The 12,254-nt window shown below is 42.0% G+C and overlaps 1 non-coding gene across 1 annotated transcript; it reads left to right on the top strand.

Moving 5' to 3' along the window:
* The first annotated feature begins 6,419 nt into the window (after window positions 1-6,419).
* trnak-uuu (transfer RNA lysine (anticodon UUU)) lies at window positions 6,420-6,492 on the top strand. The gene has a single exon. It is a non-coding gene; the product is annotated as a tRNA-Lys (tRNA).
* Window positions 6,493-12,254: the final 5,762 nt, after the last annotated feature.

The raw sequence follows: 12,254 nt of genomic DNA, 5'->3' as shown, positions 1-12,254 counted from the left end.
CAGGAGTGTGGGTTACCCTTTAAAAACTGCCATAAGGATATGGAAGAACTGGGGACATTGGGCCCATCAATCTGGAGTGGGTCCAAAGAAAATAAATCTGATGGTATAGCTGTTCTAATTAAAAATAAGATGGTAGAGGTACGTCATCACCTTGTAGTGAAACCAGGGAAAGCACTGGTGGTGTATCTGGGTTTCATGAATGTCTAATTTAAACTCTTAAATATATATTGTCTGAGTTGCTCACATGACAGATATGTCCTAATTCAGGAACTGAGTATATTGATTGGGATGGGATTTGAATTCTCTTTTAGAAAGAGAAGGCAGAATGAGGGGCGAGAGGCGGGTCCAATTTGATAAATCATCAATATTATTGCAAACATTATGTAAAGATTTTAAACTGAAAGATGGCTTCAAACTTCATAGTCAGGGGAGGGCAGGTTTCACATGGGACTAGTCTAATGGGACCCAAGCCTCATGCATTTTGTTTTGATACATGATTTTACTTGCACGACCGCAGGCCTAACCCCTGTTTTTTTTTCTCTGACCATTGTCTGCTGTCATGTACAATTTCTATTCCAACAGCTGTTACTGTGGGGAAGGGTGTGTGGAAGCTCGATATTTTGCTTCTGGAAGGTGAGGAAGTGACGCACAGGTTCAGGGAAAGATGTAAGGAATGGCGGTCTTTGTATGACCTGTTTGGCACAAGAGCACAGCGGCCGACCCTGAGCTCTGACCCCCAGCTTCTCTCCCTGTCTGTGTGTCTCATGGAGTTAGAAAGACTACAAGCTGTGCAAACTTCCAAATCTTTAACATCATTTCAGGGGTGTATGATAGATCATTCACAAGATCAAATGGCTGTTTATTATTGTAAGAAATGTAGTTCACTACTGTTCTTTTTACTCTTTTGCTTGCATTATACAGCCGTTAAGTGCATTTAGAACCTAAGAGATATCCAACTGATTAACCTGTCTGATGAATGTTAAATGGGTTGTGACTTTTGGCAAAGTTTTTTGCAACATTATTTGTTTCATGAATACCATTCATCTCTATAACAACTTTCCTGTACCCTGAACATATGTTTTAAATTGCTTGATCCCATTTGGTGCAACCTTTCCGTTGTACTCGTAATGTGTTGTTTGCATTAGGAGTGTGTTAAATAAGCAGAAAAGCAGCCCGTTTCTTCTACTGCTTCTGATCTTATACAGTGGTCAGAATCTCTCATCCAAAAGCTGATGAGTGGGAGGGGGGGAAATTAGTGCGTAAAAAAACATTAAAGAGCATAAGGATTTTCATCACATGGACTTGTTTGACTGTTTAGGATTAATGTTTTGGTGCCAGATCAATTAAAGGACAACAACCAGAAACACTGGTTCTCAGACTGAACGCATTCTCCTTCAATAATCTTTTTTACCAACAGGTGAGTGGAGTTGCCATGGGCACCAGAATGGGACCCAGCTATGCCAATATCTTTGTTGGCTGGGTAGAAGAACGCTTCTTCGCTTCCTACACTGGCTATGTCCCTGACCTCTACAAGCGATATATTGATGACTGCGTCAGTGCCGCCACATGCTCCAACGATCAGCTTAAGTGCTTCCTGCATCATTTCACCAACTTCCACCTGTCCCTCAAATATATGGTTAACATATCTTCCACTACTCTTCCGTTTCTGGACATCAACTTCTCCATCAACTACCCCAGACTCTCCACTTCTGTTTATTACAAACCCACGGATTCACACAGCTATCTCTTGTTTTCACCCCAAACATACTAAAAATTCTCTCCCTTTTTCACAGTTCCTTCGGCTACAACAAATATGCAGCAACGACATCGACTTCCTGAATCAAACCCTCAAAATCTACTCCTTTTTCATCAACAGAGGATACCCCAGCAGTGTTATTGACAGGGCCCTTGCCCGAGCCAAAAACACCCCTCGGACCATCAACCCAATCAGGAACTCCCACCATAACAACCGCATTCCTTTGGTGCTTCCCTAACACACTTCCTATCCCCAGGACTGTTAATGACAACTTTTCCATCCTACAGGATGATCCCTCCATTGGGGCCCTCTTTTCTGACCGCCCCATCATCTCATATCGCCAATCACCTAATCTGCGCAACCTTCGTGTTCACAGCTCCCTTGACCGCTCTCAGCAACCATCCACACCAGGTACTTTCCCCTGCAACAGAGCTCGCTGTATCGCCTGCAAGTACACATCCAACACCACACTCATTCTAGGCCCCTCAGGACAATTCTGGATCACCCAGATGGCATCTTGTACCTCCAGCAACCTTATTTACTGTATCTCTTGCAGTAAATGCCCAGTTTCTTTCTATATTGGAGAAACAGGAAGGAGACTTGGAGACTGCTTCAGAGAACATGTCAGGGCTGTGAAGATTGAAGATCTCTCCAAAAAACATTGTTTCTCATTTCACCTCTGATGGCCATGACCACTCTAATCTCTCCGTCTGTGTTCTCAAAGATGGTTTTCTAAACTCATACATTAGAAAGACTACCGAAACCAAACTTATCCTGCAGCTAGGATCACACCTTCCCCCTTCTCTAAACAACAGACTACTATTCTACTAAATTTTCTCCATTCATTGGAAGTTGTATTTCACACCTCTCAACACCTATTCTGACTTCACACCTCTTGATTGCCCTCTCTTTCTGTCCCCTGCTCCCATCTCTCACTCCTCCTCCCTCCCAGCCTTTGTTCTCCCACTACTTTACCTTTGCCTACTGCCTTCTCTCTCTCACACCAGAAGAAGGCTCCACAGCCGAAACATTGTTTTCTCTCTTCTTTTTTTTCCAGCATGGAATAAACCTATTACTTGTTCCTTAACAACCGGAAACAATATCTTCGGTCTTTCCAGAGCTGTAAGTAGTCATTCCAAGTTTATTAACTCGTCTCTGTGCTTGTATGTACTCTTCAATAGCCACTGATGTTATTTACAGCAACTATTTTTAAAAATAAATTAGCATTTTTTTGGACTTCCTTTAAAGAATTGGCACATTTGGCAGAGCGGTGGCTCTGTGGCTAAGGATCTGCACCTGTGGCTGGAAGGTTGCTGGTTTACATCCCACGGTCGGCAGAGGAATCCTACTGTCACGGACGTCCAAAGGGACTCACTGTGGGGAGCAGGAGAGCGGAAAAAGACCCATATGCGTAGCGGCAAGACGGGAAAAAGGCCCGGGCTCATTAGTGCAAAGAGTTCAGGAATGCCGTATAGAAACCTATGCCCTCAGGGAGCGGACGTGGGGCGCCCTGGTGCTAGGCGGGTCTCAGGACATCCGAACGTCAATGCTGAGTGAGGACAGAGTGCAAGACCCGGAAATATATAGCCCAAGGAAAAGAGAAAGACCGGAAGGACAGCAGACCGGAAACTAGGGACGGGACAGAGAAGGAGCGCCCTCTGGCTGCAGAGGGCGTGACACCTACTCCATTGGGCTCCTGAACAAGGCCCTTAACCCCAACTGCTCCAGGGGTGCCGTATAAATGGCTGACCCTGTGCTCTGACCCCCAGCTTCTCTCCCTGTATGTGTGATTCAAGGAGAGCAAGCTGAGGTACGCAAAATAGGAATTCCTAATGCAAGAAATTGTATATGGTCAATACAGTGATCATATCTTATTGGCACATGGTAATCTCCAAGGAACAAGTAATAGGTTTATTCCATGCTGAAAAGAGAAGAAGAAAACACAATGTTTTGACCATGGAGCCTTCTTCAGTTATGATTTGATTTTTTACAATCATACCCACACAAACTTTGCAATTTTTAAAAATCTTGCAAACACAACCCAGATATGTTGACTTAAAAAAAAAACAATTTGGGGGGTATTTTTTTTTAAGAAACACATACTTCTTTTCTAGTTTTTTATGTGGCTGTGACTGTCAGAAATCCTCAGTGAAAAGGTATGCAGATCCTGTGCAGATGTAAGTAGTTATTGAGACAGGCAAACAATCCAGAACGTCAGGCGAGGTCCAAGGTCGAGAGGCAAAAGAGAGTCCATAACCAGTAAGCGAGATTCAGAGTAAACGCGAGGTAGAGCTCTCAAAGAGAAGACTCAATACCGAGTAGCGGGAAGCGGGTTTGAATGGTTAAAACAGTGCTGCTTGCCGCACAGTAGAGCATGTGCTGGTGGATTAACACATGTTGATCTCCACCAGTTGGCTGGTGGTCTTGACATTGACAGAATGCTGTTTTGTGATTGATGCTATATCAAAATATAGGGTCCCTCAAAAATTAAACACAGAAATAAAAACATTGAATGGATTTGTACATCTGTTGCACTCCTACACTATTAACATCCATTGGGAGTTGAATTTCAATTATGTTTCCACTTCATTCAGATGTGTTCCCTATTTTTCAGATTGTTGGCAATGCCACATGTTAAAGGAGGACAGAGAAGTAGGAGGCCAGACCTGTGGCTGGTGGAGTAGGGAATGAGATCAAAGAATTTCTGAAGTTTTTTAAGCTAGAAAAAAAAATTAGGTGGCAAGACAATATGTGGTCAACACTGTCAAACAGAGTCCTTGGAGAGGATTGCTCCAGCAACAGGAAATGGTTATCAGTGATTTGGCATGAAGATAGAAAAAAAGTAAGAATCCAAGTGCTTAGGGCGCAGAAGGAGGTGAGTATTGGTAAGGATTCCAAACCAGATGACAGTACACAATCTATAGTCCATATTTCAAGTCAAAGTGAGAGACATAGTTTGGAAGGCAACAAAGAGCTCAGAAGTTCATCAGGAGATACAGAAGATGCATGGGCTGCACACGGCAGCACAGACAGTGGTGACATGTTTGAAGGAGAAAAAATCTGTGTAGAATCAGAAAAAAATCCTGAAGAGCACAGTGAATATTCCCAGGGGGCAAGCTCATCTGGGACATCACCTCAGGATAAAAGGGGATTAAGAAAGATTATGTCTGTGCCTAAAACTTTCCAAGTATGTCTGAAGGCTGAACAATGGAGAATAATACCACCTTTAAAAGGTACATCTAAACTAAGATGATCATGGACCCATATCTTATATAGAGAGTTCAGGAAGATAAATCCTTGCTGCCCAATAGCCTTCAAATACATCAGGAAAGAGAACAGCAGAAAAAAAACTTTCTTATAATTAAAGCAGTCTGTACTTTCAGTTCCTACCTTCAGTACCTTCAGTTCAGTACTTTCAGTTCCTGTAATGTAAAATACACAATGACAACAAGACAAACCAATGGGCAATGATGACATCACAATTGATGTTGTACTAGTAGGGCAAATACAACACAGTGAAAGGGAAACACAATTTCGACAGGCACGTCAGCCTTATCGTTGAAAGATTGCCCGTGCCCTCACAAAAGGAATCAGCAATGTGTACTACAGGCAGCTGAGCAGAACTCCGCTTGCTGAAATTGCAGCAGCCAATTTATCTAGGGCTCACAAGCAAGTATTAAACTTGCTTGGCAAGTTCGGCATTTAATTTATTCTGCGGAAACATCGTATCGGAATGAACTGCCCGAGATAAAAGAGTAATTGCGGCTTCAGATCGTTTTTACAGAGCATTGCGTTGTTCTGTTCATGCTGACTACACGCTTTAGATTTGTCATTTACTGCAAGCGTTGCTTTTCCAGGTTTTTCTGAAATTCCTCGCATTTGAGCCAGCACTAAATATTTCATTCCCGTCGCTGAATACATCGTGGAAACGGTATTTGCAACGGAATGCTGTCACACATGAAACCTCTTTGTTATTCGGTTCTGAAGTTTGAAAATGAAAATAAAACGGGGGTCACTTCATAGGCTTGAAAGAAGTCCAAGCAGCATAAAAACCCGCGAATTCTCACAAATTGCATTGTGCTGCACCTTTCTTCTGCTGCTGTTATAAATCAGCCTTAAACACCTGAATGCATACCTTACTGCTGCTAATCACATTCACGTATTTACGAAGCTTTTTTCTGTCTGTTATGTTTTTGCTAAGCATTTTCTCCGTTTCCCTCGTACTGTGATTGTCAGTGAGCACAACAAGACTGAAACAGTGTAAAGGCAGGTAAAAAAGACAGGGTAAAACGCCTGACTGTCGGGAGTGGGATTTGAACCCGTGCCTCTATTTGGAGAGTGAAACACAAAGCTTAAAAGACACGAAGCTGTGAATTTGCTGTTTTAAACCGCTCGACTATCCTGAAAAAATGGATGCTGATTGCACCAGTCGCATTTTAATGTTGTTGATTAAAAGATTTTATTAAATGAGAAAAAAATCTGAATGTGAAAAAAGGTCAAAATGCTATTGAAAAAATCAGTAATGTGAGGAAAGATGGATTGTGGGAGCCCCTTAACTACCCATGTCATGCTGTATTTCTCACTCATTCTACTGGGAGTGGTGCCGTCGCTTCTGGATAAAGTCTGTCAGTGGTCATCCCGACAGTGTTGACCTTCTTTCAGAGCCCGGATAGCTCAGTCGGTAGAGCATCAGACTTTTAATCTGAGGGCCCAGGGTTCAAGTCCCTGTTCGGGCGGTTGTGCTGTTCTTATTGTGTCTATTGTGAATGTCATCCTAAATAGTCTTTTATCTTTCACTCTTCTAGCTGTACTGTGGTTATTTTAAATGTCCATTACTTGTATTTACAGTAGTGTATTTAGTGTTTCATTTCACAAACCGAAAATGTTCAAGTAGTTCTTGTCACTCTACTCCACGTAATCATCTAAATTAAATCACAGTAGAGTACAGAACACGCAGTGAGGAGCTCACACAGTGAGTACTCTTGAATACGACAAGAGGAAAGGCACACTGCAACTCTGCAGAACATCACGTCCGAGTTTACAGTGAGAGCAGAGGTTGGAAGCGACGTAGTTTTTTAATACTCGCTCGCTGAACGATCTCTCAAGAAACCTCGGTGGAGATTTAACGGGTGTCTAATAATCACGTTCAAAAAGATGACGATAAGTTTTTTTTTTAACTAGGTAGCGTTAATGGCAACACGGTGTGAGTAGATCTTAAAGCAGCTGCAGAGTACCCGTAATGGCAACACACTGCTTTGAGTTCGGCTTTTCTTATTTCTTCTGCAGAACCAGTGGTATCGGAATATACTGATCCGCATAAGAAGCGCTTTCGGTTTTTGATCATTTTTATTGAGCACTGCTCTAAGTGCCACAGGCCAGATGGCTGGTGGTCTAAGGCGTTACGTTCAGGTCGCAGTTAACCCTGGAGACGTTTGTTAAAATCTCACTTCTAATAAAGAGGTCTTTCTCGTTAGAGTAGAAACGATAGAAGCCTTAAGCGGGAAAAAAATCACAACATCTCGCATTTCACGTGTTTAATGTTAACTGTCTCAGTGGTTGCCTCGGTGATTGATGGCTCTTCTCCCTCGCAGGGTGACTGCAAACTTCTTCAGAGAGGGAGTCTCCCATGCACGGCTTTTCTTTATCAAGAGCTGAGACAACAGAAACAGACTTCCAACTGACATTAATTACTTCTTGAGCGTTTAGTTTAAAAGCTGAAAGCAGGTGAAAAAGTATTTGGAAATGAGGAAATGACTGCTGACAGTAAACAGAGCTGACGCTCAGCTGCAGACAAGCGCTCCTCTTTAGTATAGTGCTGAGTACCTCCGCTTGTTGCGCCGGAGACTGGGGTGCGTTTCTGTGACAGGGCGCTGGTTTAATTTTTTAACAACCTGAGTTCACTTAAAAAGTGTGTACTGTGTACTACGTTTCGGATTAGTTACGGCGGTAGAATATGGAGATCATCTCTAGCTTTGAGCTCAACTGCAACAAGAAGTCATGCTAAATGTAGTTTAGTGAGTAGACATCGCGAGACAACAGAACGAGAGAGTAGAAGGCGGGAATATACAGTATGGTGTAAGGGCGTGATCTGTGTAGTTAATAAAATAGTTAAAATAATATGAAAACGTCTCCTTATTAAGATACACAACATTTATGGCGACGAGAGATGAGTGGTTAACGGACTCAAAGCGAGCGGAACACTGCTGATTTTAGTTCTCTTGCTGGTAGAAACGAACTTCTGAATTTTCGGACTTTTCGTTTAGCTTTCGCCATGGAAGATATGGTAGCCGCGCCGAGAAGCTTTGCTTATGCTCAGCTTTTTCCACCATTTCTACTGAACCTCGGACCTCCGTATTTGTATACGGAATACAAGATATGGATGGAGTCGTACAGATTTTTTTAAATAGCCAGTGGATCTACAGAAGCTCAGGATGCCGTGAGACGGGCTACATTACTGCACTGTATCGGGGCTCCCGTGCAGCGGATTTTCGCCAACCTCCCTGGAGAAAAAGGTACATATGAACAGACTGTAGCTGCCTTAGACGCTTACTTTACACCGCGGAGAAAAGTGGTTTTGGAACGGCATAAATTTAGGCAGAGAACTCAGTCTCAGGACGAATCTGTTGTTGCTTTTGTGACTGCACTAAGAGAACTGGCTAAATCTTGTGACTTTGGAGTATTGGAAACTGACATGTTAAGATATCAACTTGTGGAAAAATGTGCACATAAGAGACTATAAATTGCTGCAGGAGGAAGGGCTGACTTTAGAAAGAACTCTTACAGTCGCTAGAATTCATGAAGCAGCTCAAGCAGAATCAAGAATGCTTTCTGACCACAGTGACAAAGTGACACTGAACGGGGCGCTCGCTCAAACTTTACAAACAAAAGCCGAGCAGCCGGACGCAGTCATGCTAGAGATATAGAAGAACAGGGGACGGCTGACATTACATGTTACAGGTGCGGACTAACAATGCACAAAGCAGATGAATGCGGAGCGTGAACAGCAAAATGTCTACACTGTAAGAAAACAGGACATTATGCACACGTCTGCAGAACTTCACGTCCGAGTTTAAGGACAGCAACATCAGAGATTGGAAGTTAGGGAGTTTCAGGTCTGTTTTTTTATTATAGGTTCAAGAAAGTCTGAATACCTTTGCAAGAAGTATTTCAGAATCCCACTCAAATCCAGTACGAATGCCGCATAAATCTGCATTGTACAATTAGTATACTGTTTGTCCGTTGAATCAAACACGCCTTATGAAGCATTTCTAAAACAGGAGAGTTCGTTAGGGAATGCGTCTTCCTGTAAAAATAAAATGACTTCAAGGGCACTAAAAGCAGAGGTGTGAAAGCCTGCTCTACAGAAGAACTATAGCCAGAGATGCCAAAGAGGTCGAGATTTCACCACGTGAGAGAAAGCATCTCAGAAAACGAAGCTGCGGTCAATTCCACGCGTTATAAAAACACTAGGTCAAACAACAACTCTGTTGAGAGTAACGTGGCCGAGTGCTCTAAGGAGCTGGCTTAAACCTCCAGCCTCTTCAGGAGAATCTGTTGGAGTCGCACTGCTACAGCGTATCTCCTTGTTAAGTATCCCTTTTATTGTTGTTGCTGCCTCCAGGCGATGTAAACCAGATTCAGAAAAAAATAATTTGGACAACATTATTCCCATATTTCCTCGAAGGTGCGGTGGCCAAGTGGTAAGGCGTCGGTTTTGTAAACCGAAGATCGTGGGTTCACCCCACCCGTGCCCGTTTCATTTGTCTCCACTTTCCTTTAGTTTCAAAGTCTTCAAAAAAACTCGCAATGTAGGAGTCTCAATAGTAAGAGAGCATAACTGTCGCCAGTGATTAGTATTCTTGCATATCCTGCCTTGTTTTTTAGTCGACAAAGCTTGTCTCTCTTCACAACCATCTTCTGAATGATCGCCTCAGCATTGGGAAGGAACGTGCGCTTGGTACAGCCCCCGACTCCATGGTCGGATCACAAACAGATCGGGTGAGCTGTCAGTCCAGGTTGGAAGTAACGTTCGGAAGCACTAAAAATCTGACTTAGGAACAAGAAGTGAAATAAAGTCCACAGTGTACATTTCTAAATACCACAAAGTTACAACATATGGAATAGCATTTATTTTAAAATGTATTTTAAAATGTGCATTTATTTAGAGCTATATTTAGAGCTTAGTAAAGATAGCATTGCTAATATTGATGGAGTAGAAATGTAAGATGAATTGATAGCTTTTTCTGAACTAAAAAAGTCCTACAACGCCTCCTGTAACAGGTAAGGACTCATAGCAAGACATTGCTATTGCATTGCGCATTTTGCAGATACGACCAGTTTCTGCTTCTGGTGAGTGCATCTTTTCCAAACTGAAATTAACAAGAACATTTTCAAGATGCGCCATGTCCCTAAATCGTTCATCAGGACTACTATTAATATCAGGTGAAAGCAGTACAAAGCATAAATTTAACCTAAATATTAAGAGACTATATCTGTCAGCTACTGCTGTAAGCCATGTTCAGCCAACGCTAGAAATATTACTGCTCTACTACAGTAGCTAAAGAAAGCAAGTCCGACTTAGAAACGGATCACAAGTCGAAAACATAAACCGACGAGAATGGGATTGGAACCCACGCGTGCAAAACACAATGGAGTAGCAGTCCATCGCCTTAACCACTCGGCCACCTCGTCACGAGAGCCACCCCACTTGGGCATGATTTTGCTCGGCGACCAGGCTCAGCGCACATCGACCTCAGATGTCTCAGAGCGGTGTGTCCAAGAGGCTGTAAAGAATAGGTAATAGGTTTATTCCATGCTGAAAAAAAGAAGAACGAGAACACAACGTTTCGCCCGTGGAGCCTTCTTCAGGTGTGAGAGAGACAGGGCAGTAGGCAAAGGTAAAATAGCGAGAGAACAAAGGTTTGAGGGTGGGTACCCACCTGTATAAGAATAGTATTCTGCCAGTGCTGTGGTAAAGCTGGTTAAAAGACCTGTTTCATAAAGAGGAAATCCTGGGTCCGAATTCCAGCGGTACCTTTTTTTTCCTGTCTTGTTTTACAGAACATGTAATTTGGGACACTCAAAGAGGTCTTGATTTGGTTTAATGCGTTTATTAATTTCCTTTGCAGAACAACTTGTTTTTTTTTAAATCATACAGCTTGCGAAAGATGAAATGCGAGCGAATTTTTTTGTTCACCAAAAGTATGTAAATGAAAAAAAGCAAGGTGTAAGCATTTCTGTGGTGCAATCGGTTAGCGTTTTCGGTTATTAATCCCCAGGTGGGTTTTTTGATCCCACCCAGGGACGCACTTCTTCCTATAGTAAACATCATCACCGCAAAAATTTAATTGTTCCGCAAAACCTGAACTATTTTGATATTTACTCAAACAATTGAGTACCAGAGTCAACATTACCGGGAATTTCCAATAATTACCGACATTGGCAACTTGCAAGCAGTTAGTATTCACCCATAGAATTATATGTTCCAGTGAGTGAGGGAGAATTCACTTATGCTCCCGTTGCATCTTCAGCTAAAGTAATTTAAAAAACAATGCAAAACTGTTCGAGAACTTGTCAAGCAAAAACAACAGATCGCCGGAGTTCTATTTTAATATTTTCGTATATTTACCTTAATTTGAATATAAATGTTAACATAAACGCTGTTCAATATAATGTAATGTTGTTGTACTTTTAAAATATTTTAGCTGAGGGTGAGAGGGGGGATATAACGCCTTGCCAAACATCTAAAATAACTGTAAAAGGGGATGGCATTTTAATAAAACTGGCAATCAAAAGAAAGTTACAATTTGTATGGTATTATGCTCAATATCCCTCGATATTGAAGGTCAGATGAGGAATTTGAAGAAATTATCAAAGAAACAACGGCAATAGCAGAGGGTGTTGATTTTGAACCAGTGTTTGCACCTCAATAATCCATCAGTCTTCGCTTGACAGGCTTCCTCAAGATATTCGGTGTTCTATACAAAAAATCGACAATTAAGCGCAAATGTGACAAGAGGCAAAGACTGCGGTAGAGGAGGAATAAACTCCACACGATGACTGTATGTATACGTCTGTCTAATATTCGGCCCCTGCAGGGGCATCATATTCGCTGAACTGCCTGCCAGCGTGTGTACGGTCTTATAATTCAAGAATATCAATGGTCAGACGCTTACAACGGGTGTTTGTGTTTGTATTATTTAGAGAATTGAAAAAACATTTTCAAAACTACAGCTCGAATGAAATTTAAAAAAGTTTATTTGTCTCTTTGCTGTAACAACTGTGCCAAAACTATTCAGATACATCAAAATAGCATCAGAATGTAACTAGATTTTATTGGATTTTAGGAAATGTATTTTTGCGCATTTCTCTATACGATCAGAATACCTTCCTGTTTTCACCGTGTTTATTGTTTCTGCCCATGATCTCGGAAAGAAAGATCCAGTATCTGTTCACCGAAATATTCCAGGAGTTTGATATGGTTTGAGAGGAGTGTATG

Source organism: Lepisosteus platostomus (genome assembly GCF_059453375.1).
Source record: "Lepisosteus platostomus isolate fLepPlt1 chromosome 5 unlocalized genomic scaffold, fLepPlt1.hap1 SUPER_5_unloc_2, whole genome shotgun sequence".
NCBI lineage: Eukaryota > Metazoa > Chordata > Actinopteri > Semionotiformes > Lepisosteidae > Lepisosteus > Lepisosteus platostomus.
This window is presented reverse-complemented; position numbering and strand designations above follow the sequence as displayed.